General features: G+C 40.6%; 1 long non-coding RNA gene across 1 annotated transcript in view; it reads right to left on the reverse strand.

Annotated features, from left to right (window-relative positions):
- The window catches only part of LOC134521662 (uncharacterized), a 71,480-nt gene extending 50,326 nt beyond the window's left edge, over positions 1-21,154 (reverse strand). The window contains exon 1 of the long non-coding RNA XR_010072825.1: positions 21,107-21,154. This is a non-coding gene — a long non-coding RNA (uncharacterized LOC134521662). The remainder of the gene's footprint in view (positions 1-21,106) is intronic.
- Between the last annotated feature and the right edge of the window lie 590 nt (positions 21,155-21,744).

Genomic DNA, 21,744 nt, shown 5'->3' on the forward strand with positions numbered 1-21,744 from the left:
ACACAAGGTCCAAGATCTAAGCTCAAAATAGGACTCTTAACAAGTTTGAGGACTCTGCTCTTTGGTGATGCTATCAACATCATCCCACTTTTAAAGCCAGAATGCAAACACATAATAGTTTCCAAATTTGGTATTTTTTTTCAGTCTGCCTGTTCCCATTCCTACCTTACCTACCATATTCCAGTTAAGAAATTGATCTTTTGTCAGCTTTTCATGCGTGCCCTAAATGAGTTTGGTCCTCGTGATGTTTGAAGTAATTAGGCTGAAAGCATTGCATGCTTTTCTGTGAGCCTCTAAGGGTGAGAGCTGCTGAAGCTATCGAGCACAGTTCATTTGGCAGAAAACATGGTCCACTGCATTAAGGATGGTATTTTAGTGCAAAGGCTTCAGACAGCAGGCGCAACTCCACAGCTATTAAATATAAGCCCTTTGATATGACAACCAGCAAACGAGTGAACTCCTATGCATCTCCCTCAAATTGGCAAAGAACGTGGGGCCCATTGTGCACTGATTATGATAATTTATTGAACTGAAATTTTTTCTTTAAGACAATGATTACCACGAGGTTGACAGTTTCTAACTTCATTTAAAGTTGCAGCTGCTGCTATCATTATTCTGATTAGTTACCTTGAATTGCTTTGCAAAAGACAATTATCATTACAGCTTCTCTATCACAAGGAGGAAGTGGCTCCTCATGGCAGAACTGAATTAGAAAACAAACTAGAGCATGAAATAAGGGGAAGAGAGCGCATGTGTCAGATACTAGAGAGAAGCTGATCACACCTTCCTGGACTCAAGTATTTTAAATAGAGGCTATTGCACTGAAAGGCAGGAAACAGTGGAACAAATGATGCAAGTAACCACTAAAAGATGCTAATGCTAATCAAGTGAAATGATCCTGTAGCTGGTAAGAAGGATTTATTTCTGACAAATTACCCTGGTTTTGAACCCCTCCTCCAAAAAACCCCAACAGTCAAGTGCCTGTGGAGCTGCAGTACCACAGGCTGGTGATGTATCAGATCCTCGCATATTCTGCCCAGCTAGGAGTTTGGGTGTTGGCCATGTTTATTAGCTGATGCCCTTTCACTTGGGTTCTCATGAAGGAAATGGGAGGCATGTGGCAAGCAGGGATACACAGTCTGTGAGGCACAAGACTGTATATGTCAATAGCTCATCCATTATTGTGTAGCATTTGTTTCCTCCTTGCTTCATCCTTCTTCATCCCATACTCCCCACCAAATCTGCATGCCTGGACCGGCTTCTCCCTTCATTTCTCCTTCCCACTCCCAGAATTTGACTTGGAGACAAAAAGGAAAGAAAGAGATGCCTGGTTTGGTGAGATTAGTGTCTGTGCTGGAATAGAGAGAACAAAGAGTTATTTCAGTGGGAAATGAGACACAGTGAGAAGCTGAGCCATCTAGATTATCAAGACTCTTAATTTTTGGTGGCAAAGGCATGTTTTCTACTGGTGATAACAAAAAGTCAGCAATGCACATCTGGCCTTTGGCAAGAAAAGTTCCCTGGACTGTAAGTTCCTGTAGGTGGAGACAAAGCAGTATATCCACAATTCTGTGCCTCTCATCTTTCACCTGGACCCTTCTTGCTAGGAGTGGGACCAAGGCTTTGGGATGATTTTGCAGTTCTTGGCCACCACAGTGGCTGGTGACAGCTGTGGTTGTCACAACATGAACTACAGCATGTCTCTTTCATGCCACAAGCTATGCAAGACCACAAGCGGCCATGAAGCAGGAGTGTAGAAGTGGCACAAAGCCTTTCGTTTCATCACATTTCCATTTTGATGGGCAAGAGATCTACACCTGGATGGGAATTTTGACTGAAGTCCAAAGAGAACATGAGGACAGAGATTCTATGGGTGAGCATAAACAAAGATGGCACTGTGGTTTGGTCAGTCATTGTGGATTGTGATTTTACTGGACATACTTGTAAAACCTCTCCTGTCTTCTCCTTTTCCAGACATTGGCAGAAGTTTATTAAGGAAGTAAGAGGAGATTATAGCAAACGGGAAGGCATAAGTCTGTAACACTGAACTACTTTCTAAGCACTTAAAGAGAAAGAATTGGCTGTTATTTAGGTGTAGAAGGCAAAAAACCCCTCAGATGTGGCATGAATACGTGAAAAGAGGCAAAAAAGAAAAAGGTCACCTCTTTTGGTGACATTTAATAGACTGACAGGATTAACAAAAGTGTGATTGGGAACAAGGATAGTTTAGGAAGTTTATTCTCTAGGCTAGAGACTTGTGACACATATTCAGGTTCCTCAGATGACAAACTGAAAATGGAGCATTGCATCTGTGCAGAAAGGAAACAGCATGTAAGAGGAGGTAGCCTAAAGAGTTAGAGATGTCATTGATTTATTCCATGGTTAAAGTAAATAGTACGCAAAATAGAAAGTTTTTTGGTATGGAGCTTGCCACCACACTGTGGTCATTCCATATGAATTGCACATCGAAGACATCCATGCAATCAAACAAAAAATCCCCAGGAAACTGCCACAGCACATCATGAAATGCTGTAAACCACCAACATCACAAGGTGCTGCTTCACATCCAACGGCAATCAGAGGGAGAAATAGAGCTTTAGTCTCCATGTTTTGGCCAGCAAGGGCTCTTCATCTGATCTTCCACCCCAGAAGGAGAGAGATAAGAATACAAACAACTCATGACTTGCCTTTTACTGTTAAAAGCACCTGATGCAGGAGCGTTCAGCAAATACCATAAACCTGTTGGTGGAAAATTGCTCAAGTATCTCCTAGACCAGTATTAGCAACAATGCAAAAGTCAAGTCCCTTTTACAATTTATCTTTTATTATGTCTCTTATGATTTCTACAACTTTAAATTTCTTTTTGAAATGGCCCAATTCTAGCAGGATTTTCCTTCTTTGGCTACAGTTCTGATCCTTCACGTTTCAGTAGGGGCAAACACTTTCTCAAAGTACCTCTTTGGTCTGCTTTTAGCCTCTCCAACCCCATCTTGACTAAGTCAGTATTTGACATAGACATCATCTTTTCTTTGGTTAATATTGATCTTGTCTTCCACATTACTTATGATTTCTCCAGCTGCTTCCTTTCACCCCAGTCATTCAATTGCAACTCAAATGAGTCAATTTAGTTCCTGTCTTAACATCTAATTGATACCAAGCTGATGAAATTCCACAATTTGAGGCTAGCCTGCAGCTTTCTGATATCACAAAGAATGCCTGGTCTCAAAACTTCACGTGTTGTGCCTCTGACTGTATTATTTGGGAATAGACCCAGTTCATCATTTGCAGGAGGTTCCACAGCTCAATCGTACCTGTCTCAAGCTGCCTTTCTTTTTGTCTTGCATATACGATGTTTTACATCTCCGTGTAATAGATATGATTTTGTATTGGGGTTCCAAGGCACTAAATGCACAGCATGGAACAGTCCTTGTCCTCAGTGGCTCACAATTAAAATCAGATGAAGAACAAGCACAGAAGGTAACACAGCAGAGCAATACCAGAGCTTGAAGCAGAATATGACGAACCTAGGCAGCTTTTTGGGTGGGGGCTGACCTCACTGATACTGTCTTCTCTTTCCCTTTACCTGTCTCTCCGTCCAGACTTATGCTTCCTCAGTCCCCACTTTGCTCTAATCCAAGACTCTTTATGCCTCCTGGTGCTACCTCCTCCTCTCCCTCAGGCCCCTGATGTTGCCTCCTCCCAGCTCCTATCCTGACACAGAATTCCTGCCGAGAAATCTCGGTAGCTTTTGCTTCCCCTCCCTTACTCCACCTTTAATATTTGTGTGCCTTATTAATGAATAATATCTCACCAGCTAGGAACTGTGACCACAGACAATTCTGCATCTCAGTTTTATGTGGATCTTATGAAAAAAAAAAAAAAGTGACATTACAAATCTTTTTCAGGTTGCAAAGTCAAGCACTAAACAAAGAGGAAGTGCTGGAATTAAACTTGCCTGCAAAACCTTAATTTGGCCCTTTTGTGCATAAGTATTATGATATAGACTTTAATTACATGAACACAGACTATTTTTTCCACATCTAAATGCATAGATGTGCAAATTCTCAAGCAGTTGACTTGATTACAAGTACGCATAATATAAAAGTTCAATAGTCTATTGATATTTAGTCAGATTGCAGAAATTCCACATATTCATTGCAGCAGCTGACTATATTAGGATACTATGCCAAGAGCTGAACAAATGAAATCAGATTACTGCAAATGACAAGGAACAAATAGCCAGGAAAAAAAAAAATAGGGCCACAGGAAAAAACAGCATGGTGAATACTAGACAACTGCATTAGGTTCAGCTGAAACAAAGCAAGAATTCTAAAGCAGCCCACAAATAATATTTAATCTTTCCTCTAGTCCCAGTAAAACAGACTAATCAGCACAGTGGCCACTTTATATTGGATAACTCCAAAGACTAAACCATGAAAACGGGGTCAAAGTATATGTTTGAAATACACATAAAAAATTCGAGGTGACATCTTGGCCTGTAGGTCCTCTTCTGGCTGAAGAAAAAAATAGAAAAAGGTTAATTTCAAGGTTAGAACTAACCTTGTTCTATTTTTTTCTCCAGAGCCCAAAGCAGAGCTCATGGCCAACATGTCACCTCTAATATTCTTTGCTATCTCAGCTGTGAGTTTTATATTAACGTTTTCTCTAAAATTTTACAGTCAGAATGCTAATGCACTATGGATTTTGTTGCAGTGTGAAGAAGCTTGGCTTGATCTTCTTTTAATTGCTGGTCAACTAAGCATGGAGGCTGGCAAACGTTGATGGCAATGTTACAACTCTTTTGCACTTCACAGAGAATAAAACAGGGCAGAGCTGAACTGATGTCAGCTACCTCTGGACACTAACAGAAGCAACGCAGAGAAAGGATTTGTTATTCATTGATTTATTTTTCTTTTTAATATCCAAGGGAAGTACTTGGAGATACTTTCCCTCAGATATGGAGCAAGAACATTTTCAGTTACTACTTGATAAGTGGAGGGAGTACTCTTGCTAGGTGCTGCATACATTATGCTCAGTAATTAATGCTGAAGTCTGGCCCTCTCAGTTTGCTGGAGAAAAGTGTGAGTCCAGCCCTCAAGATCTGTCCTGGCAAATTCCGTACATTGCATAGAAAATGGATAAGATTGACTGAATCTTCAATCCAATTTTAAACAAATCAACTTTTCCTTTAATATACTCCCTTCATCTTGCTATTTTTGTCACTCTGATTCCTCAGTTTATTCTTTACGGCTTGGCTGTTTCACCCCACTTCCAGAAGCAACCCCCATGCTAGAAGGAACCTTTTGTAAAAGTGCTCCGTATGCCTGGCAAATCTATACCAATTTCCCAGGCGTCTGCCTGCCATCTTTGTATTTTCACCTAACCTTAAGTATTTTGGCGTGGGAAACTCTGAAGTGATAAAGCACACTGGTGTGTGGGGCTGCTTTTGGAGGAATGGGGTACTGGCTCAGCTGCTCACAGAGAAGAGAAAGGGGCTCTTCTCTGTGCGCGTACGGTAGGTTCTGCCTGCACTTTAGTGTAGGACATGGGTGAAGGTGCAGAACAAAGATTCCACAATTTCGTAGGAACAAATCAGAATGCCTGCCCAAGACAGAAAAAATGTTTGTTGTTTGAGTGTCTGCCTGCCGGACTCTTTTTAAAGCATGGCGTGGGGTACTCTGTCTTTATTTGAAATTACTGCACCGAGACTTTTGCTAATTTTTCTGTTATGTGAGAAAGTCAAGGAGAATTTCACGTTGCAAATAACTCTCATGGCTTACAGACTACAGTGTACAAATATAGTCCTCAGAAAAAAATCCTACAGGGCAAAGCTGTCAAAAGTAGTGTCACTCCCCTGTTAGTAGCAGACGTGTGCGGGGAATGCCAAGGGCATAGCTGGGCCTCCATGTGCTGCTAGGGGATTGTATTTAGTGCAATTAAAGCCAGGAAGAAAAGTGATGAAGGTCAGGAAATGAACGTTAAATCTTGCTACCTAACAGCGTTCCTGTCTTGCACAGAAATATTTCACGGCTGTCCTTATGAAGCCTTACAGCTGTGCTTTATTTTCCAATGTGACGTTTTGGGAAGAGCAGCATAAACCAGCTAACAGTAATCCACTGACAAATGGGTTCTTTCTTTATAGGTGACAAAGCAAGAGCAGAAACACAGAAATTTAGCTGTGTAAGAGAAAAATCAGGTTCATGACACTGACACAGAGCTAGATCTGCTCCATTAGCAGTCTGAAACTCATGGGTTTCGATGGTTTGAACCAGAATTTTATGGCCCTTGGAAGGATTCTAATTTATTTCTTTTTAAAGGAAATGGAATGAAGACTTTCTTAAGGTTACAGAAGTTGGAACGACTGGAGGCTTTTGTAACAAACTTAGAGCTTCAGTTCTAACATATGTTTCTAGTAACTGAAAGCTCACTACAACAAAAGATCTCCACCATTCAATGGACAGATAGGAGCTTCAGTTAGGAGCAGTGCGCTCGTCACACGTAAAGATCATTGCAGCAAACGGCATGGTGGCAATCTCATTAAAGACCCCTAGGACCAAGCTGGCTACCCATATCACATATCGCAGCCTCTTGGCAAAGCGATTCCAAAGACTCACCAGCCCTAATTCCAAAGTGCCATTCATAATGCAAAAAGAAACATAGATGGGTCCTTTGGTAATGCTTTCCTTAAAAAGTAAAAAATTAAGCCAGAAATAGTTTCCAAATTGTTTCTGAGGTTGGTGATGTGTATTGTCCTGTTTCACTTGAAAGGGAGCATCTGATACTATAACTGCCTCCTGTGATCATTTTTGATTCATGAATCGCCAGGTAGGGAACAAAATGTTCCTTGTTACAGTAACAGAAGCAGCCGATGTGGAAGGTGTTGTCTCTGCAGGGGAAGAGAGTGCACGAGTAACTCGGGCCTATTCACTGAAGCAATGATTTTCAATCTCATTTGCAAAATCCTGCATGTTTTCCAATTAAAGTGTGTCTGTGTAGCAAATGGTGTTGAATTTAAAGACTTGGGGTTAAAAGGATGAAGAAGAGAATATCTTAAGTATTCCCTCGTGCTGTTACTTTTCACCTATAATTAGAATCTTCTGGCTTGTCCAAGGATCCAAGATTTCATCATCCGTACCCAAAGGCCGACATACAATCTTTGCTATATATTGCAGCAGGAAACTGATTTTATTACTGTTCCAAGACAACAGTTCGCAGAGCCTTTCTAACTAGCTGAAAATCACATTTTTACGGGGTTAACAGTTGCAATAAAATACACCCCCAGCTCTAAAACTCAGTTAAGATTGCACCATAAATGAGTTGTGACAAAAGAAAACATGAGATATTAAAAAGATGAAGGAAAAGGGCTGTTAATTAACTTAGCTTCGACTTCACCCTTCCATAGTTCCATTAAATGTGGAGAGCAGTATGTTACTCTTGTGTAAGTGGAAGGCAGGCTGCAGTCATTACATTGCCTACACTTCATGAGACTAGTACAAGTTGCTACAGTCCAGACCTAAATCACAGTTTCGCTGTCACCTAGCGATGACTGTTTGGAATAATCTCTTCCATAAAGAATGCATCTAGCCGCAAGTATACAGCATCTACAGTTTCTAGTTGTACATCAGTCTGTTGGTAAAAGCAGAATAGGGACCGATCATTTTCCTCCATGGAAATAACTTCCAAAACATTTATTTTTGAAAGCAGCAAAGTGGTCTTGGCTTCAATACTCTTCAGATGAGGACACGTTAAGGGCTACACACCAACTTTTCTGTGAAATGATACTCTCTGAACATATAGTTATGTTTCTTTTCAAGCCTTGTATTAACCTGCAGTACATATTAGATCACTCTCCCTACCCCTCTCCCACAAAACACCAACATACATGTTCGTTATTACTTTTTCTAAAGAAAGCAGCAACTCTGATTTCTATCCCAATCATATCCCAGCACAAGTGCCCTAAAGCTAATGTGAAGGGTTGCCTAGCAACAGCTCTAAGCCTGCTGGGATCATCCTGCTACTGATTTTTGCATTGATATTTTGGTTCGCAAGAATGCTTGTAATAATGAAAGACACTATTAACCTTGTTTTCTTACCTCAGAATTTAATTAATGCCTTTACTGCTGTGAAAGTCACTGCTTTCCAAAACGTCTAACTATTTTGTCAGCTCTCTTAGGGCATTTGGGAGCAACACATATCAATGCGTCCATAAAAAGAAGCACAGGTTTCACACAAATAGCATCTAGAGATTGTATTGATCCTCTTAAATCTACACAAAAGTCACAATTTGCAATGAAACTATTTCTGGGTGTGACTTCTGAGTTCACAGAACAGGAACACTCACATGCAGCCAGCCTCTGTTGGTCACTTTTGGAAAGCCTGATATCAACAACCTCTACATGTAATAGTTGTGTTCTACATTTACTACTTAAACAGAAAACTGTTAAAGAAAGAATTATCGCAACTCACAGTATCCAAAAAAATCAAACAAACAAGAAGTTGAACTAACTGGACAGCAAACAATACACTTATTTGGAGGAGGAAGGGCTACATATTAATAAGTATTTCAGGTTAAGGGGATTCCTCCAAGGACACTTGAACTCAACGATCATGTTTTTTATCAATACGGCCACACAGTAACAACAGTCTTACAATGAGCATAAGACCCAGGAGCTGCGTATTGACATACAAATGGATTTACCTTAAATCTAGACTGAAGGCGAGGACAGAAATAATTCGTGTCTTTAAGAAAGCAGAATATTATTCTTGGGCTAAAAAGTGGCAAATTCATGTTCCATCCTGCCCCAGCCCTAATGCAGTGTCATCTCAAAGATACTAGTACCCTGTTGAAAAGCCATCACTGAGTTGAGGAGGGGACTTTAGTCCTCTTTGTTTCTACTGGGCCGAATAGGAAAAGTCATAGCTGTTGAGACAATAAATATTTTTCTGCTATTAACATTAAAATGCAAAACATGGACAAAAATCCTGGTCCTCTCAGCTCCCACGGTCAGCACAATCAGGATCAGTGGGACTCAGACAAAGAGAATTAAGTTATAGATTTGCAAATAACCAGCAAGATGTGAAGTAGATCCTAGCACTGTGGCTTAATTTGTGCTTCAGCAAAGTTTTAGGACGTCCATCCTCCTGCATCTTCTAGCGACAGTTCGCAGAAGAGACAGTCTCGTTTCAGAAGTCAGGAGGCTTCTGTTTTTGAGAAGGTTAGAATCTGCTGGTGTGCATCTCTTACTCATCAATCAGGATTTTTAAGCCCCTGTAAGTGGTGGCATATACTTGAATACACGCACAGACAGAGCCCGCAAACTAGACAGTGTCTGAGAAGAGTCGCAATGGTAAGAAGAGTCTTGCTAGAGCTTCAGCAAAACGGGCCAAAGGTAAAAGTTCAGTTCGCGTTACTTAGTGCTACCCTGTCAAATGCCGTTGCTGGGTGTCTGCCATGCTCCTGACCCAAGACTAACACTAGGGATTAAAAATTGCCAACACGCCCCTCTACAGGCTGATGTCAGATTGTATAATTTAGAGTATTCCAAACAAAAAAGCTCCAAATATCCAGTCTAGATTGACTGTGCAGTAGCAGAGGTGTAAGTATTGTTTGATGGGAAGTAGAATGAGGCCATTCACTAATTCCACAAGGAAATCAATTAGTTCCCATGGAAAATGACTGGCCATCCATGACCTTAAACCTGAATTACAGACCACAGCTGATCTGACCAGATCTCCACAGCTGCACACACACAGATTTCAGGCTCCCTCTCCTCAAATGCTGAAAGTCATGGAAGGTTTTCCTCTCTATCTGCACACGGCTGGTCGTCACCCTGGTATGGAATGTTACAGCCAGCTTTAGGGAAGGCGGGCCATCACCCGGGTTGCAACCTGCAGCCCAAAGAAATCAACTGGCACCGTTCCCTTTATTTTCACAGCAGAAGCAACTCTCTTTAACAAATCAATTCCAAACAGAACAAGCTGTTTGACAATTATCATTTTGAACAAATATTTCCAGCCACGCGCAAAACACCGGGGCAAAAAAAGCAAACTTTCAATAAACAGAAAATAGATGATTGTTCTAAAATGACAGCTTTCGTGCTGTTTATCCCAAAGGATTCTCAGAGCTTATGTAGTATGAAATAAATTCGCCACTGGTTAAAAATGTAAATTCTTTAAATACATAAAACCCTAATGAAAAGGCTTGTAACATTTCCCTTTTCCTGATTCCCACTTTTCTCTTTTTATCTTCCTAGAAGACGATGTTGATTATAATTACAGTGGAGACTGAAATGTAGGCTTGATTTTGTGTTAAAAAAATTATTTGGAAAGTAAAATGGGCTCTTAATGTATGCGTGTGTGATTGGGCATGTGTATGTGCTCCTAGACATGTATGCATATGACATGAATATTGTTTCATGGCTTTTAAAGAGTTTTCTTTTAAGGCACCGAGTACATTTCATGTTTAAAAGCACATAATTTGTAGAGAGCACACCAAAGAGAGAGTCTGCCTATGGAGATGAGAGAGAAAAGCTGCTTTGAGATTCCATCACTTCTTTAATGCTTTCAAGACGCAGAGTAACGCAGAACACAGGGACCAAACTCCGCCTTGCTAGCGAAGCATTGAGGACTGCAGGATGAGGGCCACAGCCTGGCATCTTCTGCTCACGGTTAGCAGGAGCTCGTGATTGTGACTGCAGGGTCAGCTGTCGCCAGGTCAGAGAATGCTACAACTAATGCTCAGTCTCCACTGCCCTTGAGGCACAGAACACAAGCTCAGGTGTGAAGGACCACCACCACACTGCAGCACAAAACACAGCCTTGCAATGGGACCAGGTGTTTGCTAGTTAAGCGGCCTGATTTGGGGTTCTTTTGATATTTTTTTTTTTAACTGGGAATTCCAGTTTAGCTATTGCTCACAGAAGCGAGGAACTAAAAGTGAACTAGTAGAGAAACTAATAGTTTGCCTGAGTGAGAGCTGGGTGAAAAGAAGGCAGTTTGGACCCCTTGCATGTCAGTCCTCTGCATCCAAACACAACCAAGACCAACTCACTAGTTCACAGAATGTCTACTGCCCAAAGTGAGCACACAGGTGAAAAGTGCTGGATTTACGACATAGACACGCAAGTCCAACAGAGCCAGCACACAGGCTCCTGCACAGCATTTAGGCAGAAGCCTGGCAGGACACATCAGCCCCGCTTACGTATCAGACAAGTCTGTGATCCTGCCTGCTGTGGTAATCCCGACGTTATAGTGCTATGATGGACTTTGCTAGGTATCCTAAGATTAAGCCAGCATCTGCCCTAACATGGCATCATAGAATCATCTATGTTGGAAGGGATCTTTAAGATCATTGAGTCCAACCATCGACCTAACAGTGCTAAAGCCAGCACTAAACCATGTCCCTCAGCATGACTCCTACCCATCTTTTAAATATCTCCAGAGATGGAGATTCCACCACTTCCCTGGGCAGCCTGTTCCAAAGCTTGACAACACTTTCAGTGAAGAAATTTTTCCAAATACCCATCTTAAACCTCCCCTGGCACAAATTGAGGCCATTTCCTCTTGTCCCATCACCTGTTCCTTGGGAGAAAAGACTGACCCCTCCTGGCTACCCCCTCCTTTCAGGGGGTTGTAGAGAGCGAGAAGGTCTCCCCTCAGCCTCCTTTTCTCCAGGCTGAACACCCCCAGCTCCCTCAGCCGCTCCTCACAAGACTTGTGCTCCAGACCCCTCACATTATGATGCTCTTTAGATGTGTGACTACTGGTACACCACTGCACAGATCCTTGGATCAGAGAGCAGATGATCTGGGCCCTGGTCCCATTACTCCTGTTCACTTGCTGTACGGCTGCATGAATAGTAGTTTGCATCTCATTCTTTCTTGAGGAAACAAAAACATCCTTCTTGCATACCAAGCTTCCGTTCTCACGCTTACTCAGGTCATGGTCTCTTGGAACGTATCTCAGCAAAGTAACTAAAATGACTATTAGTCTTTTTTTGATTTTCCTTTTCAGTTCACAGGGGCTGAAATAATGGGGACTGCTGTGCTGCTGCCTGGTGAAATGCTGTTTGACAGCCCAGAGCTGCAGGCAACACTGTGTGACCTGGGTGCCATGCAGCGGCCTAAAGACTTTTGGGTGTTGCGTTGTTTGAGATGAAGCACTCCAAGCAGGGTATGGACTGTGTCCAAACTACTGGAGTAGTTTCCGGAAAGAACTCTCCTATGGTCTGTGCCTGGTCTCCTTTTGAGTGGCAGCACTTACTTTCTAGCAGATAGAATCTCAGGAGAAAACTAGCAAGCACATAATACTGACAATCAGCTCTAAGGACCAGGGCTTGCTCTTATTCTTGAAGCTCAGCTCAGACTGCTAATCTGGCCATATGTAAGGCTGGAAGGCTGGAAGACTGAAAGGAAAGATTTCCTTCGGGATCCTTTTCTAGTGGCAAAGTTGCAGGTAGAGGCAATGCCTCGTTAGCTTGGTTACAGTGCAGGAGCTGTAGTCGCACTGAACTCTCAGTGTCAATACATAGCCCGACTATATTCTTGTTCCCACCCTCTTTTGTAATTATTCCCAATTCATACAAGCAAAGGCTAATGATGGGAGAAAATTAGTTATTATCCTTTTCATTTCATAATTAGTGCTTTCTACTGTCCTCATCAGTAGGTGTCTGTTGTGGAATTTCCTGTACTTTGCTTTGCCCTGAGCAGAAAGATATTAAATTAGATAAATTACTGTTCAGCTCCACTATGGACAACCCTACAGTGATGCATACAGTTAGTTTGAATGCACAACCAGCAGCTGAGCAACATCAGAAATTTTCAATACATTTTGGATGACCATCTGTGCAGAATGTAGTATCATGAACAGTAGTCTGCACTGGAGTGAGGCAGCGGAACAAAGAGCCAGGGTCCGGACACCCCTTGATGATGGAGGAGCTCAAATTTTGCTTTTAAGTTAGCAACCTAGATCCTACTCTGCCTCTTTATTTTTTAGTGGAATCAGCTTATCAAGAACATTGCTTTTTATAGTGATGTCTTGCAAACATTTTCTGTCTTTCCATCTTTTTCTAACACATCGCTAGTTTTTGCGATCAAATGGACAAGCACCAGCATCACAAATAGTGGAAGAGAAGTGTACCATCACCTTCCTTTAGTTATGACAGAGACAGAAGCATGAGAGGAACTCTAACATTCAAACGGGTTTAAATTCAAATTTGAACTGTGCTTTATATTTTAGAACTTTAGCCATTCTTCATCTTTTATAACTTCTTCATGTGCAAACTTTGACTTACTTGGTTGTCTAAACGTGCTCTGAGCATGCAGTTCACACTGAGACTATAAACCTGCAACCAAGTAAAAGCCTCAGTCAGATACTGCCCAAGGAGCCTGCTAGGGAAAAAAATAATACTGAAAATGCAAAAGCCCAGTGATATTTCATTGCTAGCTATAATTGTGTTAATGACAAAGGAATTTGAAAAAGTGAAAAATTGTTTTAACCAAGCTATGCTATTTGTTGTTCAGTCCACATTTTTATGTATCCTTAGTGTGTTAGAACTGAACTAGAGGTGTTGAGAAGCTTTTTTTTCCCCTAGAAACTATTTGTGTACAGAATAAGAAGGAAAGGTTAGTCAATTGAACAGATATCCCCGTTCTCTTACTAATACTATTGCATTATTTGAAACTGGTGGTAAATTAACATCAAAGGATCTATTGCAAAGATGGTAGCAATTGTAGGAATGTGATTTCCAAAGACTTTGCTTCTTTGATGCTACAAAAGGATTAAAGAGTTTGTCACAACTGAAAGTTTTTAACACCTTTCTTCCATGTTGGTTTCCTCTTGTCAAAACATGACAGTGCAGCTTTTTGCTCTGTGAGAAAATAGATTCAATTCTGTACATATAGCATCTTTAATAGGTTGGCTCTTCTCTCCTTGGCTAATTAATTTGGAGAACCTTACAGGAATTTAATGTCTTAAGCCCTTTGTTCCTCTATCATATGTGCCTGAACTTTACCGAGTACAAAGATTACTGAGGACGTGATGAGAAAACAAGCGTCAAAACCTCATAAGATGCATTTCCTTAGGAACCTAAGATGAAAGCAAATAAGTTTCCAAACATTTTTAGATAAACCCCTGGTTGGAGAATTTGGGAGGATATGAGTTTGCAGGCGGCCTCTGGGCTCAGCTGGGAGCAGTTGATGCAGAGTTTCTCAGGCTCTTTCTCCTCTTTCCACATTTCATTGTTTCTGTGCCAAAATAAAAGAACCAGAAATCTATTTTTGTAGTAGCTTGTTCTAGCTAAATACATCCATCATCTTCCGAAGATATTATATATAGGTGAACCTTCTCTTTTCGGTCCATTTCATGTGGTTGGACTCGATGATCCCAAGGGTCTTTTCCAACCTAAATGATTCTATGATTCCAAACCAGGCTGTATTTTGCAAATACAATTTGCAATCCAGGCAGAGACTAGCAAAGCTGACTCTATTCATCAGCACACAAGATACTTAAGAGGTTTTAAGTCGCCCGACTTGCCCCTCCAGTTTCTAGTGTGAATCCACAGAAAAGATGCCGAGGGAACTTTGAACCCTGCTGCCACTGGTTGGAAGTCTCTGCATGTTAGATTTGTCCAAGTTATTTGTGTTGAAAGTGTCTATAAATAGCTTGCATAACACCTCAAGTGTGTTATGGAATTATTGGGAGTTTTGCCTGATTAGAAGAAATAAGGAGTAAAAGCTCTGAGAAAGGAGCTCAGGAATTTACATAGTAATAAAGAAGAGTAATTGAAGGGCTATGGATCTATGCATGTCCTTAAAATTAAGCACATACTCAAGTGTTTTGCTCAGCTGGAGATACTTTGCCTGTGAAATAATGTTGGTCCTTATTTTCCCAATACAAAAATGGCCACAAAATGTTTCATCTCACACAGTGTGCGTGTTAGATCAGAACTTTTTGTTACTATCAAATAATTTATTCACCAGTGTTCTCACAAAAGACTTGTTTATTTAATGTGTTTGGATTCTCTTCCTTTCCATACCCAAGATCTGGAAGCAATTTCTCAGTAGATGTCTAGAGAAGAAAAAAGGCAATTGTATGCCAGAGAATAGACTACAGCATCCTTGGAGCAAAAGATGTGTCAAATTAGAGTTTACAGGTTGTGTACACTTCCATGCCTAACGTCTGAATGGGCATATCAGCATTTGAATGGCACTATAGGGACAGCTACTCCTTCTTAGCCATTAAACAAAAGATGCAACAAAAGACCAGTAAGTGCTAGCTTTTGAAAGGCAAGGGGATAACAATAGGGAGCCTCCCTCTTGTCATAGGTAAATATATAACCCTTGTAACTAACACAAGCCAGAATTAACGACAGCTTTATGGAAATTGTTCACCCGTTAGGGTCATGAGCTAAGGAATGCTCTTCTGTAGCATAGAAATAGAGCAAACATCTTGCTTAAGTTAGTTGTGTTTGTCCTTCACAATGCTCTCTTATGGATTCATTAAAAAAAATATTTTTCCATCTTTTCACTCTGAGGTAGCTAACAGCATGCTCTCCTTGGAGCAGTTTGATTGTATACTTGCATGACTACAGCCCAAAGAAAATGCTTCCCTTACACTGATTTCAGTGTACTTCACATTAGGCCTTGAGAATCAAAGTGCCTTCACCGGTGTGATTTACAGGTGAGGGAAAAAGGATACGTCCATAGCATTTCTAGGCTACCGTATGTTCATTTCTTGATGTGGATCAGTTTATTAGAGTAGTCGATAGGCTAGCTTTTCTTCTGGTCTAGCACAAAGCCCTTTATCTCCCAGACACATCAAACCTGATGAGATGCTGGCTGAAGTGTTTCACTAAACGGGAATAAATAGCTGACTCTGCACTGCAAAAAGTGTACGTACTGTTCTGTGTACATGGTATTTATACTCAGTATTTGTTTTCATGGGATTTGCAATAGGACAACAGGTCTGCAAAGCTCAGTTCTGTTTTTCTTCTGAAGCTGTAGGTGGCCGATTGGTTATTTGGTGAACACGCCTTAGGGCTGGACTCATGGCATGTCTCTGAAAACCTCTTAGAGTTTCTTTTTACCCAGCACAGAGTTAAAGCTCCTTATAGTGCTCCTTTTTCAGCTGTGTCCGATTCAATCATCTGAGTGGTGCTGCAGGATGAGATTTCAATCGGAGATAAAAGGATTAGGTAAATCTCACTCCCTTTCACAAAACCCCATAGTCTTTAATTCTCTTTTGCTGCAAAGTCAGTGCAACAGCAGAAGTTTTTATACCCTGGGTAATGAGCTGCTGTTCTGTTTGGGATGTAAATTATATTGGGGTTTGGTACCTACTGGAATAGCTTCAGAAGTTAGTTTTGCATTCACATATGAAAAATCCAGGAAGCTTTCTCAGTTGAAGGGTTTTCTGCCAGAAGCCACAGACTGTCATTACCTTCTGTAAGTGAGGACTGTCAGGGAGAGCTGACCTGATGCCTGCTAAAGTCACTGAACAATACTTGGGGCCTTCAATGGATATTTGATAAGACCAGTAGTGGAAGAGGTGTCCTGCACAGATCAAGAGACACCAGCTCAGTCACACTGATGCAGGAAAATGCCATACTATGCTAAGCATGATGGTAGAGAAATGTGGGGTTTTTTTGATATAGCCAAAGATGTTCCAAATGATAGTTAATCTAAACTAATCAATATCATCAACGACCTCTGAAGAGTATGATTTCTAGATTTACTCATCATAAGGGAGTTTTCTGAAGAAAAGACAATTCTTTAACTATGGCTCAATAGCCATTTTTCTGAATAAATTTGAACAGCTTAACTACCCATCAACACGGCAAGTAAGAACTCTCATACTTTGCATGACTCAAGGCCAGAGTTCAAGAGCTGAAGTGCTAGCAAGCAAAGGGCTCACGTTCCCAGCCTTCACAACTGTAGTGCTGCCAGCTCTGCCTGGTGTCGAAGACTTGCCTATGGAGAACATAGTGCACAGCCACCAGCCTCCCCTGCAGAAGAATCGCTTCCCTCCCATGGAAGGAAACTCCATGTTTTCCTGGTACAGTTGCTTGGTTTCAACCTGAATAGTGTGTTATATACAACATCTAAAACATCACGCTCAAAACGTGTTATATTGATGGATATAGAAAACAGTTTGTTTTCAGAGCAGTGGGTTTTGGCTTTCCTCACTATTTAACCCTGTAGAAAGTCTGTCCAAGGACACCGTACAGAAGTCAGCAGTTTCCTTCAGCCAGACAATCAAGCTGCTTCCAGTCACTTGAGAGCTGAACATCTGTTACTTAGCAACTAGGGAGGCAATTTGGGAGCCTACACCACCCGTGCCACTCTCTTCTTGCAAACCTGTCACAGGCCCAGTGACTCTCTACAAGTAATGCTTTCCACAGAGGCAGAAGGCTAATGTAAGAAGATTATACATTTCCAGAAATAAAACTTTACTTCAACACTTCTCTCAACTATAGCTAGGGAATGTGTAGTATATAATTTTCTCCCCTACCACCGGGTACTTAATGCAACAACTGAGCAGTCAAAAGCTGTTTCTAGGTCAGAGATGCAGCCTCAGTAAGACATTTAAGTACAAGTGAGTTCATCTCTTGGTCAACAGTAGGCCTGCTCGCTTTTACAGTTCAGATGGACCACATGTCTGCACGAGATCCTTGTTCTGTTTGAGAAACTGCCAATAATCTCAAAAGCCTTAAATTATTCATATACACACATTATGTAGGATCTCCATGTTAGATACCGATGGGTTTAATTTAAGGATTGGCTCACTCCGCATCATTCTTTCCAGATACAACAGGTTGTGATGTTAATTTCTGTACTTACTTGCTAGTTTCCTTCATCCTTGGTCTTACATATTTTGAACTGCATCTTTCTCAGTCCTCAACTCATTATTTCTAGCAATGGTTTAGAGTTGCAGTTGAAGATCCTACCAACAAAATCATGACTAACTAGTTTTGATCTCTTGCAAAATGGACACGCCATATTTACTTTGCTTTGTGCAATTTTCACGCATTTTCTTCATGGGAAGAGGCATTGTAGGTGTTAAGTCATTCAGGTGGACTTTTTTTGATCATCACATCAGCTATAACTTTTGTTTTATACTTTCCTTTATTCTAGTTTTCATGACAGTTATTGTTCCAAAAGCAAAATACATTTATTTTGCTTGGCATTTTTAGGTGACATTTTTGAAGCTTTTCTAAGATTCACATGAGCAGAATGGTTACACACAGAGAGGAGAGGTTTAAACCTGTTGAACATGTTACTAGATGAAGATTTTTAAAATAACAACTTTTTAAACAAATTGCCTTGTCATCAGTGAGCAACATCTTTCCTAGGAGTTCTACGATTCCTCATACTGACAACTGCTTCCTATGTGACTAACAGTTTGGCACATTCAGACATTTTATTGTTGAATTGATAGGCAGGACAATTCACAGCTTTTCTTTTCCAAGTAGGACAGCCAGGTTTAAATACTCAAATCTCTTCTTTCCCCCTATATCATCTACTTGGATAGAAAGATATTTGTGTTCACTTTCTATGGAAGAAAAAAGTATAATGAAATAAGCAATGACAGTAAGGAGCAGGAAGAAACCCCAAAGCATCTGCTCAACTGTTATTCTGTTAATGAATATTAACAATAGATTTAGCAACACATCTTAATTCTATGGAAGGCTAATACAAGCAGACAAGTCTACTTTGCAAATATGTATGTACAGCCTTGAGTACAGCGTTACAACAGTGCATGAAATCAGGAGAGCAGTCAGTTACACAGAAGAAACAATTACTGCAGAGGTTATCATCTTGTAAAGAGAACCACCAGAGAAACACGCATCCGACTCCAGTGACTTGAATGGATTTATTATTCCTCTGACTTTATTGCTATGAAGCTATTCTGACTAAAACTTGAGCTGGATAGGTAGGCTACTAAAGCTAGCGCTCTTTTGGCTCTAAATGAGTAAGAATGCAAAGTTACTTCCTGTTTAAGAAATGTGTGTAGGTGACCATATTTGCCACCAGCACCCGAAGACCGCTGCTACACACCTCCCATCATTTCTCCAGCATTCATGGTGACTGTGTCTGGTCTCTACACCTGCCTTCAACTGTGGCTCCCAGATGCAACTGAGAAGTATAGTCCTAGGTTGTATTTCCTCCAGACTTTGGGCCCAGGTCCTTAGAGTACTTCTGAGGCTTCCTCTCACAGACCAAACAGTACATTTGCAATCCTACTTTCATGTGTGAATTTGAAATTTTTACTTTATATTTAGTGTGAGGGAAGACAAGGTGTCTGTGGTCTACACCCAGTTTAGGTGTAGAAATCTACCCCATTGCAGGGGGGTGCTTTTATGTTCCACATGTGCAGTCCATGCTCAGTTATCTAACTCTATAGTCAGGATAATGATTACATCTCCTTCCAGCTCTCTCCAGCAAGGACTTCTGCAGTTTTAAGGGGGCATGGTTTACTAAAATAATTTTGTGTTGTTAAAAATTCATAGAAGATCCAATGCAAACTAAATGCTTCTATGATACAGGCAGTTGTTCATGCTGTGGTAGCTCAAGATTTAACCTGTAGGTTACAGTGGAGATGGATCAGTAAAGCTATGCACTATTAAGGAAGAAATGCAAATATCAATAAAAAGCAAACAAATATTCTTTAAGAAGGCTTGCTTTCTTACTGCAGTCTTCAGAAATGAATCACTTGAGTTTTGGAAAAGGAATCTTTCCAACTAAAAAGCTAGTGGTAACAGCTATGGTAAAGTGAATGGAAATGCAGGATTAGAAAATTATATTCTCTTAGTTTTTCTGCTGTCACCTTGACTTCTCTTGCATAAATCCTTAAAGCTTGTCTAGCATATAAATTAATCGGATGGATGATAGTTCACCACCAGTAATGCTTTGAGTCTTCTAAACACATTATTAATAGTTAGTGATTTCTAATTATGGTTTCTGTAGCAATTAAGTTATTGGTATCTTTTCAAGTATTAAATTAGGATTTTTGCTTCTCTTCTCCATGCTGACATACACCTGGCATATTGGTAGGTAGCTTGAATACTGCAGTGGTGGCATTTATACATACAGAATGGCTCCTGTAACAGAGCCGGGATACATTGATGAAATGAAACTATTTGTTGCCAGAAAGTGATCAGTGTTAGTTTTCTGTAAGACCTGCCACAAAGCAAGTCATTTAATCTGAAGTCAATTGCAATTTTAAATCTCAGTGGTTTGAAAAAAATAAAAATCAATACTTCAAATAGCAAAGAAATCTTATTTGAGAAGGACTTTGAAGAGCTATAAATGCTTCTTCCTATAATTAGATTGTGAGATGTAGCCACAGCCATATTACTTTACACGCTAAGCTTATAACAGAGTAATCAGCTGTTAGAGTAGTTTAGCAAGGGAAGTAATAAACATATTATCAATGGGGCCTTTAAATCAGCCTCACCATCTTTCTAAAGCATGCATTAGAAGTTATTAAACTTACTGCAGCAATCATTGTATGGAATATCTGGTTTGTGGTAGGCAGAGGCCAGATGACAATTGCAACTGTCTTTTTATGGAAAACTACTGGAAAATTTACTATAAGAAGGGAAGAAACCCCTCAAGTATTGACAGTGAAAACTGCACATAACTGCTTATGCAGCAAAGCAGTACAGACACTATCCTAGGTTGAGACCGACGGTTGCTGAAAACGGCTGTAATTTAAGCACCAACATGAATAAGATATTAGAGAACTGATGGCACTGTGGTCAATATGCTGGCTCAGACCAAGGGAAAAAGCAAAGTTATGTGGGGTCCTTAAACAAGTGAGCTTCCATTGATCAAGCACCCTTTTACCTAAGCTAAACTGGCATCTTGCGTGTCATCTTACAGAGGAGACTGGCTGAGCATCTTTTGATATCACTTCATTTCCAACAGTTTAGTGTGCTAAGACATGAAGACATCTAGACAGGCGCGCATGATGAGCTTAAAGGCTTGATTCTCAGGCAGTGGGAATAGCCTAAAAGAACTATTGCCTTCAGCAGTAAGATTTGAAGTTGCAGGTTGGCATGGGCTTCAGACAGCAAGCAGAAGTAAACTAAGGATGTAAATCTTACCGTGATGCAGTCAAAGTTTCTTTGGTAGCTTTCACTAGAGAAGTTTTAGAAAAGGTGGCTACAATCTGTTTCCTTACATCAAGGGAAGCAGCTCTAATTTGAAGTGTTACAATACAAACAATACAAAATGCTTTGCTAAAACCAATATTTGTGCTTGGGAAGAGCACAGTGTGCTATCTATGATTGCCAACCTCTCACTGATAAGAGCTGCGTGAAATCTTTATCCAAATCCACAAATAACTAGAAACTTGTAATAAAGAAAAAAAAACAGGCTAAATGCTTGCTCTCTGAACTGGTATCAGACGTTCAAGGCCTAGGCTTGCGTGGTTTTCAGTTTAGACTTCATGCTACATAACTGCACATTTACCGTGCGGTGTCTCAGCGCATTTCTCGTTCTATTGCATCAGAGTGATAGGACAATTAGATACAAGGAAACCATTTCCAAAGCAAGAAACAAGCCAAAACCTTCCACCTGTGTTTAGGCTTCTACTTATATTCACAAAGATTTTAAAAGAACAGTGTATTTTTCCATAGATGCACATGGCAAGGATCTAAAAATAGGATCTTTCAATTCCTAATGCCAGTCTTTCTGCTTTTTACCAGAAATGGGATATCTAAACGCAGCAAGGCTGTCCTAT

This window comes from Chroicocephalus ridibundus, chromosome 10, assembly GCF_963924245.1.
Source record: "Chroicocephalus ridibundus chromosome 10, bChrRid1.1, whole genome shotgun sequence".
Lineage (NCBI taxonomy): Eukaryota > Metazoa > Chordata > Aves > Charadriiformes > Laridae > Chroicocephalus > Chroicocephalus ridibundus.